The sequence below is a fragment of the Taudactylus pleione genome, unplaced genomic scaffold (assembly GCF_031769625.1).
Source record: "Taudactylus pleione unplaced genomic scaffold, aTauple2 ptg000986l, whole genome shotgun sequence".
Classification (NCBI taxonomy): domain Eukaryota; kingdom Metazoa; phylum Chordata; class Amphibia; order Anura; family Myobatrachidae; genus Taudactylus; species Taudactylus pleione.
The window spans coordinates 378004-397693 of NW_028285387.1; the positions used below are offsets into that span (position 1 = coordinate 378004).

At 47.5% G+C, this 19690-nt stretch overlaps 1 protein-coding gene across 4 annotated transcripts in view; it reads right to left on the minus strand.

The window, feature by feature from the left end:
- Positions 1–17578, minus strand: part of ITPR1 (inositol 1,4,5-trisphosphate receptor type 1) — a 122570-nt gene extending 104992 nt beyond the window's left edge. For 2 of the 4 annotated variants that reach the window (XM_088460820.1, XM_088460817.1), the window contains exon 1: positions 17447–17578. The gene's annotated coding sequence lies outside the window, so the exon portion shown is untranslated. The remainder of the gene's footprint in view (positions 1–17446) is intronic. The other 2 variants (XM_088460819.1, XM_088460818.1) reach the window with 1 other exon arrangement.
- Positions 17579–19690: the final 2112 nt, after the last annotated feature.

Genomic DNA, 19690 nt, shown 5'->3' on the forward strand with positions numbered 1-19690 from the left:
TTTTCCCATAGGGAACATGCAGAGCCTCTATACACACACGAAAATGTGACTACTACATTATATAGGCCTGGACAGATATCAGGTGGCCCACACACTTCATTACTGCCGAGAGCCAGGACGCTGCATTTTTGTATCCACCCTCCTGTTGGAATATCCATACCATAAAACAGGAGCTCCCAAATGGCCAATCACTGTACAGTTATTCATTTTACGGAGACAGGGTAAAGGTTGGCCCGGTTGTGTGACAAGATGGCTGTACTCTGCTCAGGGATAGAGTAAATTCCCTGCACTCTCTACCAAACAGCAATCAGAGGGCCTGATTCAGAGCCGGACGCTCTGACCAGAGCGCTCGCTCTGAATCAGGGCCCTCCTACATGAAAATGGAGCGTCCTTATGGACTCTCGCATAGCTGTGGGTTACCACCCACAGCTATAACGAGCGTCCATGAGGATGGTCGCGATGGTCAAGACCATCGGGCTTGCGACGGAGACCCTGCGGTAGGGTCTCGCTGCCGCAAGCCCTGGAGTGATTTTGGCTCTATCAGAGCCAAAATCACTCCCACTGACATCACTAGTGATGTCAGTGGGGCCGGACCCAGACGGTAGGCGTTCCCGTGTGAACGCCTCCGTCTGGCAGCCACGCCCCCGGCACGCCCAAAAGGGGGCGTGCTGTCAAACAACATCGACCGCACGCCCCCTTTGGTGCGAGACCCAGAGCGACGGAGAGCCCGTCGCTAGCCGGGTCTCGCGCATGCGCACGACGGAGCTCCCTTCGCCGTGCGCATGCGCAGTGGGGCAACATCGACCCGCTCGCGAGCGGGTCTGAATGACCCCCAGAGAGGGCTTGCTTGGCCACTCCAAGGGTTAAAAGGGATTCCCTCTCACCGCCATTAGCCACACGCTACAGACTCCATACTATTGCATCATGGGCCATAACCAGGCTCCCACTTACTCCAGGCCCATATACTGGTACCTTTATCTTACTTCTGGGTATGGGATGCAGTCAATAACCCAGCACAAAGGATGCCGGTGCTTAGAATTCCAGGAACTGGCATCCCGACACCTTTCAGAACCCGACGCTGCTTCCCGAAGGGAAGTGACAGGTAGAGTTAGGCACTAAGGTGAGAGGGGTAGGTTACCTACCAACAGGTGTCGGTATGCTAACCCTGTTGGGATGCCGGCGTTGGAATATTGGCCGCCAGGATCCCAAGGGCCGGAATCCTGTACCCAACCACTGGGTTGGTGTGGTCAGGCTGCAGAGACGCCTCTTGGAAGAGGTCAGCTTGTTCCCCCTCTGGCCACCTACCAGCGCTGCTCTTGGCAAGGGGTAGTGGGCCTGAGCTAGGAGACAATTGTTCTCCGACTGTCCTACAGTTGAGTCCATTAAGAGTTTAGCACTTAGGGCCATATTCAATTCCAGGCGAAAAGTGGCGCACTTTTCGCCCACAGTGCTGAAAACGTGACCCGGCGAAACTCTTAACAGGCGAAAAGTCCTGTCAGATTTGTGGAAATCAGCCCAACAATCCCCAAAAGATGCACTGACATTGGGGATCACTCTAGATACCCCCGAATAGCCCTGCTGAAGGTATTTGGGGTACTTAAATGCTCCCAATAGCTGCTATTTCACATCTTTGCATAAGTGGTGAAGAATCGCATTTTTTATTTTTATTTTCGCCAAAAAAAAAAAATTCCTAAAACTAAAATGGGTGCTAGAATATATTTTTAAAGTTGCTAAAGTGTAGTTTTCAAAATACTTAAAAATCCACCAGCTGCAAGCGCCTGCAAACTTAAACCACCTGGGGCATACTCTTGGACCCCCCTGGAGACTATTTCGCTAGTTTTTAAGTTTGTCCCCCAATTTGGACTTTTGCCTCCAAAACAAAAGTACTTTTTTGGGGTGATCAAAAACACTTAAACTTTTTGATGCAGTTTACCTTTGGAGGACTGTCCCAAAGGTGCAGGGGTGTTCCCACAGCTTTGCACCCCAATTCTGCACTTTTTTTTGACACCTATTAATCTTTTTCGCTGGTCCCATTGTATTGAGTTTCTGCACTGGCTCAAAGTCTTTGGAATTGAATATGGAGGAAACTTCTCATGGCAAAATTACGTCGCTCGCGATACTTTTCCGCAGAACTTATCGCAGCTAATTGAATATGGCCCTCAGTTGGTCATGACAGGATATGGACAGATGCAGGAGTTTAAGTAATTAGGTTTATAATCTTCAGATAAAGAAAAACTAAAAAAAATGCCTTGGCTGATCGTGCCAGGAATAATCACAGCATACAATATGTTTCAGGAGTACAGATGATACACAACCCTCAGCTAGACAATAGGACACAAACTTCTGTGCCAGAGTTGTATAAAAGGCAGCTATGAATACAGCAGGGGGTACACCAGCCCCCCCCCCCCCCCCCACACACACACACTTTGAAAGCAAAGTGAATGAACAGAAGAGTAATCTAAATCAAGTCAGTATTTGGTGTGACCGCCCTTTGCCTTCAAAACAGCATCAATTCTTTTAGGTACATTTGCAGTTTTTGAAGTAACTCGGCAGGGAGATTGGTTCTCCAAAATATTTTGGACAACCACAGATCTTCTGTATGTAGATGTAGGCTTGCTCAGATCCTTCTGCATCCCAGACAAACTCAATGTTGAGATAAGGGTGTAAATTTACTAAAGTGCATTTTTAGAAAGGGAGATGTTGCCCATAGCAACCAGATTCTAGCTATTATCTTCTAGAAGGTGTTCGTTAAATGTGAAGTAGAATCGGATTGGTTGCAGTCAGCTACTAGAAGATAATAGCTAGAATCTGATTGGTTGCTATGGGCAACAACTCCACGTCTAAAAAACACACTTGTATAAATTTTCCCCCAGGGCTCTGTGGGGGCCATATCACCTCCAGAACTCCTTGTTCTTCTTTACGCTGAAGATGGTTCTAATACAATCTTTCACACACACGAAACTAAAAATTACTGGGTAAAGCACTTTTACCCGTAATTTGCAGGTCTAGGGTGGGATGCATTATACTCGCGATGGATTCTGCCGGTCATCATATGGGACCGCACCGTCGGTAAGGAGTGGCCCTTTGCGGTGGAGGGACTTCCGGGTCTATGACCCAGAAGCCCCTCAGTCGCCATTCTGCGCATGTGCTGAAGGAAGCGCGTGCTGGTAGGGATCCAATTGGATCCCTCTATCAGCGCTCGGCGGAGAGAAGCCCAATAACCTCTATGGGTAGAAGTCCATCGCACTCCGGGGTTTGGTCCATTAAAAAAAAAAAAAAAAAAAAAAAGTCGAACCTGCATTTTCGGGGTTTGAAAACTTTTGCACAGTATTGTACTTTGCAACTCAATCCACAATCACAGGTCACTGACTTTCGAATTTCATATTCTTCTCCAAGTGTAGAGTCAATACATTTACAATTTATACATTTTACATTTACAATTCTATAACTGCGCACAGCTCACCTCTGTGCCCCAGTGTTTGACATGAACTATTCCAGTGCCAAACATTGAATAGAACATGCTATAAAGCATTAAGACACATTGCCCAACATCTGAATTATCTATAAAACTGTTTCTCTTGTCCCAGCACCCAGTGTTAAGGTTTTCAATAAGATCTTTTAATATTACAATAGTTTAAAAAGAGCAGGTGTTAAAAGCCACCTATAAATATTTTATTGCAAGTCCTGGATATGTAGGGGGTGTTTCCAGTTACGTGCTGATTGACATTTCCAACTCATAAGGCAAGAGCAGGGGCCGACTCCATTTTCGTATCTGACCAATACTACCTTTAAAGAACACGGGCGCTGGAGAGCAGCCAGGCATGCTGGGTATCTGCGCCATGCGCTGTCTACAGCATAAGCACTACAAGTTTCAGCACAATTGCCATGTATAGATTTGAGAACTGTGGGGGCGATTCAGACCTGGACACTAAGCCGCAATCGCTCGCATCCAAAAGGGGCCGCGATCGCACTGTCTGGTGTAAGGACGCCCTCTAGGTTTTCGAGAGCGACGGCAGAGTGAGCACACGCCAGTCTAAAGGCACCCACTTCTTCCTTAGGATATGTCATCTCCAGGAAGTGTCTGATTAACCGGAACCATCGGAGCTGCACACAGCGCTTGAGGTAGAAGCTACCCCACTGCAAGCACTGCGATCACTGCAGGCTGAAATACAACCAAGTGACCTGTACAATGACGGCTCCATGCTAAATATGCACACCCATAAAATATGAGATCTGGTAAGAACTTACCCTTGTTATCTATATTTCTACGAAGTCCATAGGGTTCCACAGGATACCTTGGGGTATAGGCGATGACGTCAGACATCGGGTACCAGAGTTAAGTTTTCAGCCTCCCAGGATGCACTGGGGTCCCCCTCCTGTACCCTGCCCCCGAGCCAAGGCAAATCAGTTACGTAACAAGCCCCAGGCCGGAGGAGGAGAGGAAATAGAAGAAGAAAGATCTGGAACATACAAGAATCACATTCTCACCAGAAGGAGACTGGAAAACCAGTGACCAGATGAAAGCCCATCTGTAGTACAGGTGCGACAGGGCGGGATTCCTGTGGAACGCTATGGACTTCGTAGAAATAGAGATAACAAGGGTAAGTTCTTACCATCTCATTTTCTACATCAAGGTCCATAGGGTATCCACAGGATACCTTGGGGATGTCCCAAAGCAGTATACTTTAAGGGTGGGGACACTCCTGTGTTGAAAGGAGAAATCGGCCGCCCGAAGGAAGCATCCTGAGAGGCAAATGTGTCAAATGCATAATACCTCACAAAAGTATGGACAGAGGACCACGTGGCAGCCTTGCACAGCTGAACCGCTGAGGCACCACGTCTAGCTGCCCACGAAGGACCAACAGGCCTAGTGGAATGAGTCCTAACAGAGGATGGAACAGGAAGGCCTTCATGAATATAAGCTTCAGAAATTGCCATGCAAATCCATCCTGCCAAAGTTTGCTTAGTGGCAGGCCAACCCTTCTGACGGAAGCCATAGAGGACAAACAAGGACTTCGACTTCCTAAAAGAATTGGTGCGGTCAACAAAATCCTTAGAACCCGCACCACATCCAAGGTGGCCTCACCACCAGTGAGGACTGGTGAATTAAAGGCCGGCACAATGATTTCCTCAGATGTGGAAACTAGATACCACCTTCGGGAAGAAACTAGGGAGAGTGCGAAGCACCGCCCTGTCCCTATGACAGGAGAAAGGGAGGCAGACATGAGAGCCCCCAATTCTGAGACCCTTCTGGCCGAAGCAATGGCCAGAAGGAATACAATCTTAGCTGTAAGCCATTTCAAATCCACTGAGCCCAGCGGTTCAAATGGCAGTCCTTGGAAAGCCCTCAGGACCACAGCCTGATCCCAAGGAACCACTGGTGGAACAAAGGGAGGCTGAATACGAAGTACACCTTGCATAAAGGTGCAGGCATCAGGAAGAGTAGCAATCCTACGCTGAAACCACACTGACAGGGAAGAAACCTGCACCTTCAGAGAAGCAAGGCGAAGACAGTGATCTAAGCCTGCCTGTAGGAAAGCCAACACTCTGGATATCCAGAACACCCGAGGATCAAAGTCTCTAGGGCGACACCACTTAAAAGAAAGTATGCCATACTCTATGGTCAATTCTTGCAGACGTAGGCTTCCGAGCATGGTGTTAACTACAGAGCTGGATAAACCCCTGGACCTTAAGAGCTGTCTCAACAGCCATGCCGTCAAAGACAGAAGACTCAGGTCCGGGTAATGACAAGGACCCTGTGACAACAGGTCCGGACGTAGAGGCAACAGCATCGGAGTATCTACGGAGAGATTCCGAAGGTGTGGAGTACCAGTGACGTCTGGGCCACGCTGGAGCTACCAACAGGAGCGTGCCACCTTCTTGCTTGAATTTGCAGATCACTCGAGGAAGAAGGGAGAATGGAGGGAAGAGGTACGCAAACTGGAAGGTCCACCGAACCGACAGAGCATCTACCAGAAGAACCTCTGCGTCTTTTTCTTGACCCGTAAACAGGCAGTTTGTTGTTGTGTTGGGAGGCCATGAGGTCTATCTCCAGAAGGCCCCACTTGTCCACCAGGAGTTGAAACACCTCCTGGTGAAGAGACCATTCTCTCGGGTGCACGTCCTGACGTCTAAGAAAGTCCACTTCCCAGTTGAAGACTCCCGGGATAAACACCGCCGAGATGGCAGGGAGATTGCAGTCCGCCCAAGTCAGGATGCGGGATACCTCTGCCAGCGCTGCCCAACTTCGGGTTCCTTCTTGGCGGTTTATGTAGGCCACCGTGGTGGCGTTGTCAGATTGTACCTGCACGGGTTTTCTGTGGAGAACGTGTTTTGCTTGCTGGAGAGCATTGAATACTGCGCAAAGCTCCAAGATGTTTATTGGAAGCGCAGCTTCCACCGGTGTCCACCTGCCCTGGAACAAGTGTGGACCAGTGACTGCTCCTCAGCCTCGGAGACTGGCGTCCATCGTCAAAAAGACACAGGATACCACCCAAAAGGGACGTACCCTGTTCAGGTGAGTCGTTTGCAACCACCAGGCCAGAGACAGACGAAACCTCCAGAGAAAGTACCATGGTCTACGTCTTTATCCGATGAGGCAACCCATTCCATCTGGAGAGGATCAACTGCTGCAGGTCTGGAGTGAGACTGGGCATATTCCACCATGTCGAAGAGCAACACCATGGAGCCTAGTAACCTCATCGCTGAGTGAATAGACACTCGGCGGCTCTGAAGGCAACTGCGCACCTTTGCCTGTAACGCAGAGATCTTGTCCTCCGTCACAAAGATACTCTGTTGTTGAGAGTCCAACAAGGCCCCAAGATGGAGCATCCTCTGCGAAGGAACCAGGGTGGATTTCTTCCAGTTTATTAACCAGCTGTGATTCTCCAATACAGAGATTGTCAGTTGCAGATGAAGCTGGAGGACCGTTAGAGACTCTGCTAACAGAAGGTCGTCCAGATAAGGCAACAAGCGGACCCCCTGCATCCGCAGGTGGGCTGCCATGACTTTGGTAAAGACACGAGGTGCTGTTGCCAGACCAATGAGCAGTGCCTGGAACTGAAAATGTTTGTCAAGCACTGCAAACCTGAGGAATTGCTGATGCGTTAAGATCATGGGGACATGCAGGTAAGCGTCCTTAATGTCCAACGACACCATGAAATCCCCAGGCTCCATCGCCAAAATGATGGAACGCAGGGTCTCCATCCTGAACCGAGGCACCCTCAAGGACTTGAGGGATTTGAGGTTGGGTCGGTAAGATCCATTGGGTTTGTGCACCAGAAAAAGATTGTACTAGAAACCCATGCCCCTCTGGGAGAACGGAACAGGCACTATATGCTCCAGCCTGGAGCATAGAGTAAAACACTTTCTGTAATTCCAGGGCATTGTTCTGATCCGACAGAAGGCCTGTGGTGAAAAACCTGCTGGGGGGCCTGTGCCAGAAGGAGAGGGCATACCCCCGAGAGACCACCTAGTGTACCCAAGTGTCCTTGGTAGTCAGACACCAACACTGGGCGAACCGAAGCAGGCAGCCTCCCACTCTGGGATCCCCCAGAGGGAGGCCGGGTCAGTCAGGCCAAAGGCTTATCGTCCGACTTGGGGGCAGGGCGTCTTGTACTCCAAGCCCGTTTCTTGGGCTTGGCAGACTTTTTGAGCCTGGCCTACCTAGGAAAAGACTGTACTTTGGACCTACCCTGGGCCCTGTAGGGCCGAAAGGACGAAGTACCAAACGGCAGACACACGGACTTAGCTGCTGCCAAAGTGGCCACTATCTTGTCCAGATCAGGGCCAAACAGGACCTGTCCATTAAAAGGCAAGCATTCCAAGCCCTTCTTGGAATCTGCGTCCGCTTTCCAAGAGCGTAACCATAGGGTGCGACAAGCGTCCACAGCTGTCGAGGAGATTCTAGATGTGAGGAGACCGATATCTAAGGCTGCCTAGTGGCTGAGTCTCTGAGATGGACTCTTCTGCGGAGCAGGCTGAATTAGTGGGCAGAGTCCAGAGATGCCTCCAAACTGTCAGCCCAGCGCTCCAAGGCTATTTCAACCTTGCGATGCGTAGCATCCTTTAAGGAGAACATGGGCAATGTAGCACTCCTCACTAGGGAAGAAGACAATCAACTTGCGGAGGAGATTCCCACTTAGAGAAATAATTATCCGCCAAGGGGTATGCAAAAGCCAAACGTTTGAGGCTGGTACCGTTTACCTGGATTTTTCCACGCCTCTTCTAAATGATCCACTAGCTGACCAGATAGAGGATATAGTGGCATCACCCTTTTGTGAAAGTGGGAGACACGGGTATCATCACCTGTCTGGGGATGACACCACTGACTGTTGTATTAACCCCATCTGGGGAACGCAGGGGGCGTCGCTGGCTGACCCACAAGGGTTGTAAGTGCCTTAGCAAAACAAGCCCAGGGCGGTTCCTGCACAGGCGCAGGGACAGAAATAGGGCGTGATGGAATACAACATACCGTACATAAACCCTCAGCGTTTCCATCACCCCCCACTAATGATACATTACATGTGGTACACTTTAGCTGAAGAAGAGGAAAAACCACGTTCACTCTCAGACATGATGAGTGTAACGGAATGTATGCGACACCTCACAGAAATACTTGTATAGTGAGGAAATAAACACCCTGCAACACCGCACCGCAAGGGCTTTAGCAGAGGAAAAATAGGGATAGTAAGATGGCTGACAGTCAGAAGTGAAAGTACAGGCAGCAGCGCTACCAGTAAGTCACATACAATGCAGAAATAAATCCCAGCACTATCAACGCTGAGATCAACTACACAGACCAGAGCCTGGTAGGAAACAGCGCTGCATACACCGACCTTAATCGAAGGATCCAGACCACGATGTCACCGTCCAGCAGCGTTTGCCAAGTCACAAGAAGAAGGCTGCTGAGGAGGAGCATAGAGGCGGCGGGCCAGGGGGAGGAGCGCTCACACAGGCAGCTACACCGCAATGGAGAGGCAGTGTGCAGCGGGGGAGGAGAGCACCCCTAGCATGCAATTAACTTCCAGGACGCCGGACTTTGCCGCCCAGCCGCGGTCCGCTGTCCCCGGGGTATAGTGGCAGCGCAGGTTAATACCTGGCTCCACACTGCAGCCAGTCCCCAGGGAGCCCCCTGCCTGGGGACTTAGGACTGTGTTGCTCGGAGGGTACCCTCCGCAGGACCCCTCCCGCTTACCTGTCCCCTTGGATCCGGCCACAGTCCAGGCATCCGTGTTCACCACTAGCTGTGACCCCGGACACCCACCAGCATGGACGTTCTGGTCCGGCGGAGTGGAGGAGCGACAGCATGGACGTCAGTCCTGACTGTCTACGCTGTGCAGCTCATCTTGTGCAGCCACAGCTGCCTTGAAGAAACTTCAGGGGCCATAACAGCTCCCCTCTGTTACAGGTGCTCCGACTCAGAGCCGGGCACCTATGAAACTGATTTGCCTTGGCTTGGGGGTATAGGAGGGGGACCCCAGTGCATCCTGGGAGGCTGAAAACTTAGCTCTGGTGCCCAATGTCTGACATAATCATCTATACCCCAAGGTATCCTGTGGATACCCTATGGACCCCTGATGTAGAAAACTCAGTTTTGACGCCCAGACACGCCCTGCGTTCACAGCACCTTCCCCTGTTACCACCCACAAAAGGCACTGTCACTCAAAGTAGCGCTCAGTGCTACGAGCGCACGATTCTCGATCAGTGACTGGTTCACGCACTGCGATGCATGAGCAGACTAGCGACAATTGCGGCTTAGCGTCCAAGTGCTTACAATTTCTGAACCCAGGTCTGTTGCGGATATGTTGCCATGGGCCTGTGTACATACAGTATATTTGGACTTTGTCTTCTAGATTTCTTTACACCCCCCCTTTCTTTAATTGTAGCCGTGTAGCCAACTTATTGAACTGCAGCAATGGCGCCTGGCACATCAATTTTGCAAGATACCCCATTTATGTAAATAAATTCCTTGAATTCATACCCCGGAAGAGAGACAGGAGCACCAATTTATTTTATAGCTCTCCTGTGTGACATCAGGGACCAGATAGAACAGAATCCTTTGGAATTTGAGGAATAAGCAACAGATCAACCATGACAGCCGCCTCCATAGGTTACTGGCTGACGTCAGGAGTTATCCAGCCAGACTTTTGTATCTGGAAATACATGGAAACAAGAATGCGCCAGCAAAATGTATTCAGAGTTATCAAAAGACAAAAAGATAGATTTTATATGCTGTATGAAACCTAAAATTAAATATTAAACCTGCATGTGTTATAAGATGGAGGGGGATTCTGTAGGCAGAGCCAAAATTCTCATAACCATTCATTTTCTAGGAACCTGAGCTACCAAGAATGCAGCCTACCCAGGAACTAGGACGGGGAAATAGCGGTACTCCAGCTGCTGGGGGGGGGGGGGGGGGGGTTGCTGCTAGGTCATGCTAAACCTGTGGTAGGGCATGCTGGGAGGTGTAGTTCCATAGCAGCTGGTGTGCCGCAGGTTTCCAACCCCTGAACTAGGACCTGGACAGCATAATGGCACAGTGGTGATCATTGCTGCCTCACATAACCGGGGTTATGGGTTCAATTTAATCCAAGGCCCCATCTGTGAGAAGTCTGCATGAGTTTTTTTATGTGGTTGGGATTCCCGTGGTCTTATGAAATTCTCGTACTGAGGCTTTAAAGTAAGCTTTTCAATGCGTAATCCATACTTGGACCCCAAATGAGAAATATAAGCGAAAGGGGTGAGGATTGTAACCCGTTAAAAAGCGCTACTGGAAACAAAACCACGTTAAGAAAAAAAAAAAAATAATATATATATATATTATATTTATTAAGCTTGGATTTAAATATAGGCCTGTTTGCTGTGACTGTTGCCATGTGCCCCAGATTCTCATATATTAAGCAGACCTAGCACTGTACACAGCGAGGGGTGTAAGTCAGAAGCACACTAACATGGGCCATAAAGGAACCGCCTCTCGCAACCATCTATATACGGTCACTTACACAGTATTCCATTACAGAGGTTTTCCCAATTTAGTGTACCTAAAGCTACCATTGCAAAAAAAAATAAAAAAAATTATATAATACACACACACACACTTCATATTTTGGCCTCTATTCACCACCACAATGGCTTTGAAATGAAACAAACAAGATGTGCTTTACCTGCAGACTTTCAGATTTAATTTGAGGGTAATTACATCCAAATCAGGTGAACGGTGTAGGAATTACAACGGTTTCTATATGTGCCTCCCACTTTTTAAGGGGGCCAAAAGTAATGGGACTATCAACTCAAAAGTTATTTCATGGACAGATGTGGGCTATTCCCTCGTTATTTCATTATCAATTAATCAGGTAAGCAGAGAGATAGCAAAAACATTAGGTGTGGCCAAATCAACTGTTTGGAACATTCTTAAAAAGAAAGAACGCATCGGAGAGCTCAGCAACGCCAAAAGACCCGGAAGACCACGGAAAACAACTGTGCTGGATGACAGAAGAATTATTTCCCTGGTGAAGAAAAACCCCTTCACAACAGTTGGCGAAATCAAGAACACTCTCCAGGAGGTAGATGTATATGTGTCAAAGTCAACAATCAAGAGAAGACTTCAAAAGAGTGAATATAGAGGGTTCACCACAAGATGCAAACCATTGGTGAGCCACAAAAACAGGAAGACCAGATTAGAGTTTGCCAAACAACATCTAAAAAAGCCATTACAGTTCTGGAACAACATCCATCGCTTGGTAATCACCCGCAAATCAGGTAAGTAAGAGGTTAAACGACCAGCGATGCGAGCGCTAGTCGTTTTTAACATCATCGCCCGAACAGGACGTCAACCTGATGATGCCATGTCTGGGAACGATTGATCGTTCAGTGTATGCAGTTCACCACGCTGGAGACGACGGCATCGTAATCGTGCAGTTGTCCCACACATCGTTAAATGGATGGGCAGCATTACTGTGCTCATTAGAATCTTTCGGACTTAAAAAGACGACCAGTTTAAAAGGGTCACAATTAGTGTCACAGAAATTTTAGGCCACAGCATAACCCAGACCAACAGCGAATATAAAAATGGCGGCCTTTGCAACAGCCAGGTGGACCATGGCTGTTTTATTTTGTCCCTATACCAATGGAGTGTACATTGCATGTTTCAGGAACTACTTTACGTTGATGGAAAGTTTATTAAGCCTACTCACAGTCTTCCATCCACACCATTATTATATACACCTAGGCAAAGGTCTAATCAGAGACAGACCAAAAAAAATAAAATTTATCATACATTTTACATAAAGAAAAAAGGGTAAAAACAGAAAGTACAAGCCAACATGGACAATTGGCACAGCTGCCAATTCCACAATACTCCGCTTGCTCCAGCACAACCGGTGATTTCAGCAGACACACCCAGATGCCGAAACCTGCAAGCTTTATAGGAGGAGTGTAGAGAGAAAGAGGGACAGATACCTTATGCCACCTCTTAGGGGGGAGACAGCCCAGAGAGAACCAAAATATTAAATGCTCTGGCTTACTGGGCGTCTTATACCATTCCCTGGTTCCCAGGCTGGGGCACATCGGACGAGATAGACAGTGTCCTCTGAGCATTACAGTAATAAGATTTGGTACCCAATACAGGTAGGTCAGAAAACCTGCGGGCTAGACGCCAAATACTTGAGCTCCTTCGAGCAGGGAGGGTCTTGGCCTGCTAAGCTTGAGGGCCACTTCCCAAGGGTACATCCAAAATGCTTGGGACCAGGGGTATTTTGGATAACTGAATATTCCATATTTTGGAATAATTACATACCATAATGAGATATCATGGGAATAGGGCCCAAATATAAACACAGAATGCATGCATGTATTATATACCTCTTACACATACAGCCTACAGGTAATTTTATACAATATTTTCAATAATTTTGTGCCTCAAAGTTTGTGTACATACATGAAATTCATTTAATGTTTCATATACACACAGTCTGTAGGTCATTTTATACATTATATGTAACAATTTGTGCCTTAGACAAAGTTTGTGTACATTGAACCATCAAAAAAAAAAAAAAAATCAAAAAAAGGTTTCATTATCTCAGTCATGTCAAAAAAAAAAATTCTGTATTTCGGAATATTTGGATAAGGGAGACTCAACCTGTAACTGTACATTGCTAGAAGGCTTACATGCCTGTTGCAGAGTCAAAGGTTACATGCCAAGAACACTAAGCCCATGCGAACACTTCATACAAGACTTGCGCCAGCCTGTCCGGTCAAGAACAAAAAAATCAAGACCACAGGATTGGCATCTTTACCCTAGTGTACAGGTTAAATAATGGTCATTGGTTGAGCCACCTGTTCCCTCAGCCTGCACGCTCACAATAGACAGCCCATGACCAATGATCAACAAACACCACGTTTAACAAGAAGATTCCTTTTCACAAGATTGCAGCCCAGGCAACCAACAAAATATTTGGTCATGGCGATAGGTGCAAACCACAACCATGTAACGGAACACAGCAAGGGAAAGGGTTACAGGCAGTTTAAACAACCTCGGAGCTCAGCTGCAAGAGCTGGAAAGAATGGGCAAGGAGGGTGAGGGGGGGGGGGGGGGGGGGGGGGGGGGGGGGGGGGAGAACGACACTGCCCCAAGGAAGAAGCTGTAAAAATTGAGCAAAGTTTACCCTGATCCACCGGAGAGATGTAGTTATCCGAGCCAGTGGAGTGTGCGCAGCGTTCCAGATGGTGCGGCAAGCAGGGGAGGAAGGTGATTGAATGAAAATACACTTTTCAGCTTTGTTATAATAATGTCTTGTGATCCTATAAATAGAAGAAGCAGGAGGAGTGTGCAGAGGGGAAGAAAGGGGGGGGGGGGGGGGGGGGGGGGGAGAGATTTAGAAACCATTCTCCGATGCACAGCTGAATCCTGGCCAGGGAGAAAGGGACAGGGGTGCTTCCGTGCTGGGAAACGGCCAGCCTGCAGATAAGGGGGGATAAGCTGCCTGGACCATTCCAGCTGTTGCGAGATACAAACGCAAGAGCCCCTGGACGGTAAGGTAGGCTGGTTCTTGTAGTACTGTAAAACAGCTGGAGAGCCACAGGCAGCCTCGTGCCTGCTGTTGAGATAACTGGAGCACATCAACGGTTTGAACAGATGCAAGCCTATACAACAGGGGTACTCAACATGTGGCCCTCCAGCTGTTGTGGAACTACATATTCCAGCATGCCAGATATTAAATCTGTGGCATGGCATGCTGGGATGTGCAATTCCACAACCGCAAATTGAATACCAGTGATACACTATGTAGACAAAAGCAATTGTACACCCCCGTGCAAGTGAAATTCATACGAAATCCAAATGGCCACTAATTCGGCGGTTTCGACAAGAACACTTGGTAGGGAGGCCCATGCGATGCACTTGCAATTCTACAGAAACTACAGATGTTTGTATCAGGACGACAATGTCACCTGTCATGTTTCCAGGGCGAGGCTGGACTGGTATACAGAAACTTCGGTAACCTGGATGGACCGGCCAGCTCAGAGTCCAAATCTTATACCCATTGAGAACCTTTGGGTTGGAATGGGGCGATGGGTGCTTTCTAGGCCGACTCGACCTTCTTCAGTCGAACAGTTGGTCACTGTTCTTAAGGCGGAATGGCAAAATATACCACCTGCTGTTGGCAAACTGTCCAAGTTCCTGGACAAGAAGGGTGCCTGCAGTAATCACTGCACGTGGTGCCCTACAAAGTATTGCAGTCAAGAAATTCTCAGTGATCTAACGAGACATTGTAGGCATCTGATCTCAGGAGACTGGACAAGCCATGGTCAGGTGGGTCTATATACACGGTATGAGTCTTCCTCATTGTATGAGCATTGGTCATGACTTGTCTTAGATGACCAGGGCCCATTCCTGCACCTAAGCCTTGTTGCATAGAGTGGAGACCAAATATGATCCTGGCAGTTCCACCATCCATACACAAGCCTACAATAACTCACTGAACATGGTTTTTAGGCCTATCCCCAAGTCAAAATACACATTGGCAACACCAGTATCTGAAACAATTCCACAGCCACCACTGCCAACTAGATTAGAGTCTGGAGTCAGCCATCTGACAGACATTCCCAACACTATAGGTTTTATCTAGAAGAGGTTGGTTGCCTCTTGTACAAAGTATTTTCCAGAGGATCTGGACACTCGAAGGCCATAGCACGAGACTATCAGTCATCTTCTACGCTTACTTAATCCCAGATACCCAGTGCAAAAGAACAGACACTGGGGATGGCAAGATTGCGCAACAATCTATGCAAAAACATTCATACCGGTATACGGTGCCAAGGAGAGGAGGACAAAAGGACATCAGATTAGCCTCATTATTTATTCATAGTGGAGATATTATACATATATTTTATGTCTATGCATAAAAACAAACTAATTTCCAATCTAATGAATTCTATCACTGCCAGCCACAAGCCAATGATACAGAAAACACCAGATCATACAAGAGACAATTACAGTGTACCCACCACCTACACAAGTAAAATGCCCTTTTGCAGCCTATTAAATTATAACTGACCACATCCGTACTACCTCGCACTCCCGAGTATACATGGGTACCATTGATGCACATCAGTCCATCACGCAACGTTTACACCAGGTCTGACCTGCCGCAGAAACTGCAAATCTCATCGCACACAGCGAGTACTCAAGCTGTGTATGCAATCGCAGTGGCTAATTTATGCACACTCAGGAAACGGTGTTCAAACAGACAGACTTATGCATTTTTCCAGCCACGCCCCCGTGACCACCCCCCCAAACCAAACATTCACAGACTGTCCCTCACTCTTGATTCCTTAGTGTGTCCATAATGGCAGTGCAATCGAAGCATGCGCGCAGTGCATACACAGTATTAACAGTCGATCGATCTGTGTATATGTAATTGCGTTTGCTGCTGTATCAGGCCCAAACTGCGTTAATGAAGAAAGGTTCAGCCCACAAAATGCCACATCCAGGGCGTGTAGGCGAGAGGGGCAGTTTAGACACCACATGTGTTAAGCACCACATATAGCATTAATTTATTAGGGGGTTACCCATTGCCGCACCAAAGCCAATTAGCAGGCGATTACCCCACGCGCGAGTCTCCATAGACAGACTGACCCTCACAGCTCATGGATTTAATTGAATTGGCCATCACTTAGGCACAGGGTTAAGCTCCGTACCCACGGAGCTAACAGCCAGCAATACAATATCACTGGCTGATCTTCCTGTACCCTCCCTGGGGTGCTGGATGATCAATATCAAACATCCAGCATATCAACTTCCTAACAATTATAGCGATCAAGGACAGATATCAACGACCGCAGGACTCTATAGTAACCTGCTCAATATCGAGCAGGGTGGCCTGTCTGCGCGGCCAATGGACGATATCACCATCGTTCATACATGCCCGTGCATCGCATGCCCATAGGCACTGAAAAATGAACGATAACTATATGATCGATCTAGTTAAGATCATCCATTTAAATCCTACCGAGTGTACGCACCTTAAACCCTGCAGCTAATTGAATACCTCCCTAGGTCTTCAGGATTAAAAGCTGCAGATAAATACATGACCTTCTAGGTTTCATTGAAAGCAAGTTTCTGGGAATGTTAAACTAATCCAGGCCTAATTACCACATGCAGCCTTTTAGGTTCACCAATAACTTGCATGCATGCTACAGAACTGAATTTATATTGCAAGAGGCTAGAACTATTCCTCAAACGCTCACAGCTGGACTGAGCACAACAACAAGAGTTGAGAATAGAACATAATACAGACAAAAATAAACTGTTCCGTAGACAGGCCATATCACACCTGTACATCACCAGCCTCTGCACGGTACATGGCGTACAGCAATTAACCTCTGTACCCCCAGAGGCCACCAATTGTATAGAGTAACACACACATCAATACAAACCTGAGCTGTGGGTTTGGTGCAGGGGACAATCCGCCTCAAACAGATAAAAAACTTTTACAAGAACACATTGCACCTGGGTAGCTGCACCACACACACCTGTCACCTGTCAGCCACAGCAGAACCTTCATTATCACCATGATGATCAATATATTCCAACAGAGAGGGGGAAAAAAGAAATAATAAAGTTCTGATTCCTAAGAGGAGACCTAGCTCACACACCAGGCAGATGCACTGCAGGACACATTGTGTGAGGATAACCAGGGCTGACACCATGGAGCAATCAGGGATACAGTCAGTGCACACACAGCAGCATGAACATTGCATGCACAGATACAGAGACTGTACATACATACATATGCACACACAGACATAGCGGATGCAGCAGGTACCTAGCAGACAGAGACACATCCATGCAGTACACAGCTGCTGCAGGCATTGCACACATACACATACATACATACATACATACATACATACATACATACATATACATATATATATATATATATACCTCAGTAGTACCTGCTCAGCATGCCAGAACCCCGACTCCCAGCAGCTGCATACTCCCGTAGTCTCTGTGTATCCTCTCTCTCTGCCTCCCACCACAATCTCTTTATATGGGCTGCTGCTGCTGAGCCGCCGGGGATTGTAGTCCAGCATCTCCCCCCCCTCCTCCTGCGGACTACAAGTCCCGGCATCCACCGCGGCGCAACCCGTTACTCCGAGTCTGGTGCAGGAAACTTTTACCGAGCACTGATTGGCTGACTGGCGACTGACGTCACCACAAGCTCTGCTGCTGCTGCTGATGCTGCGGGAAGTTTGCACTTTGCAGGGAGGGGGAGCACCTGGTGCAGGGGCCGGGCAGGGGTGCAGCCTGGGGGGGGGCTATAATGCTGGGTATTAGGGTGTTGCAGGCAGCCAGGTAGGTTACAGTTCTGTATAGTGTCAGCACCACCGATAGCATGGGGCACTGATAGCAACAAGTGGTATGAATAAAGGATAATTATAAAGGCCAAATAGTAGGATCTACAGGATAAGGGGGTCCAAGGAATGCAAATAGGGGCCCATAGTCCTATTCCTATCCTGTATGTTTGTCTGCAAATCTAAACTTCTGTATTATGTTGAAGAATTGTGTAAAGCGCCTTTGGCTCCTGATACAATGCTTAAAACAATAGAATAAACGACTGGCGCAAGTAGTGAATAGCTGCCACAATATTGAATGCAAATGGATTTCCAGTAATCCACAAACATAGTCAAATAGAATAAAAAGTGCATGTAACCGTAGCAGCGCTACTACATAGATGTTCTTGCAATGCTTGCGTCCTGTGGATCTCTTCAAAGGGTCACAGTGTACAATTCAATGATATCAGTCTATTGTTGCTCAGACAATCACTGTTTCTTGCCGTTCATGAGTAAGACCACAAAAAATAAACAAAAATACAAAATAGTGCAGTATGTCCACACAATCTATTTATTCCAAAATCACAAATAACAGGCCTCAAATTATGGCTTTAAACTGCAGTCGTAACAGAAGACAGATTTTATCCTTAAATGGCTAGAATTAAACCGTACCGTAATCAGGGCCTGATTCAGAGCCGCTCGTAAGCGGCCGCTCTGAGCGATGTTCGCACAACTGCGCATGCGTATGGGTCGTAATGCGCATGCGCAAACCAGTCATTGCGGTCGGAAATCGTGCGCTCGCAAAACAGCGAGGGGCTGCTAATTTGATTGACAGAATACCGTTTGTGGGTGGTAACAGGGGAAGGTGCTTGAAGACGGGGGAGTGGAGATCTGAACGCAGGCGTGCCAAACGGTTAAAAGGGCGTTTAATGGGAGTGCATAATTAGTAAAGGAGCGTCATCGACCACGTCACTTGGTTGTCTTTTAGCCTGAACTGCTCGCAGTGATAGCGGGAAGTAAATCCTACCACAAGCACTGCGAGCAGTCCAGACGCCTTTCGATGTACCCGATTAATCTAATAAATACCGGAGATGACGTGTGATGCGAACGGCAAAGGGGCGTCTTTACAAAACAGCGAGCACATTTTTCGCTTGCTCAGACATAGAGGCGTCAACAAACCGCAAAGAGCGAGCGCTCAATTTAAATAGCCGGCCCCTTTTTTGGAACAACCGTCCGCAAATAGCGTCCGGGTCTGAATCAGGCCCTCAGCACCTTACTAGGTGCCTAGAAGTAAGGATGGGAGGTTCCGGAATCTCCTTTCCCTCTCCCTTCAAAGCAAGGTGCTGCTGGGCTAATCCACGGTTCAGTTCGTCACATATGTGCACATAGGTCCATAGAACTCCACCAACGCGTTTCGAGTCCTGTTGACTCTTCCTCGAGGTTGTACAGACCTACTGGGTAAGATACCACTATTTAAGTGTAACCTGGAAGTGCACTCAATCATTAAACTCTTAAACAAGTCCAAATCATTTAAAATTGTATTCAAATCACATATACACATTTAAAAAAAAGATACATCTATTAATTCTCAAAGTAATAATTAGAAATCCTAGAAAAGCAGATATTCATATACGAAAATAATTAATTTACTTACAGGTCATCCTGTATTAAGAGACATCAGTGTGTTTACCAATACATGATGACCCAAGCATTGCAAGAACATCTATATAGTATCGCTGCTACGGTTTTATTCTATTTGCCTTTGGATCCTAGGGAGAAAAGCGCTATAGGAATAATGTTACAGGTTGAGTCTCCCATATCCAAAATACTTGGGACCAGAGGTGTTTTGGATATC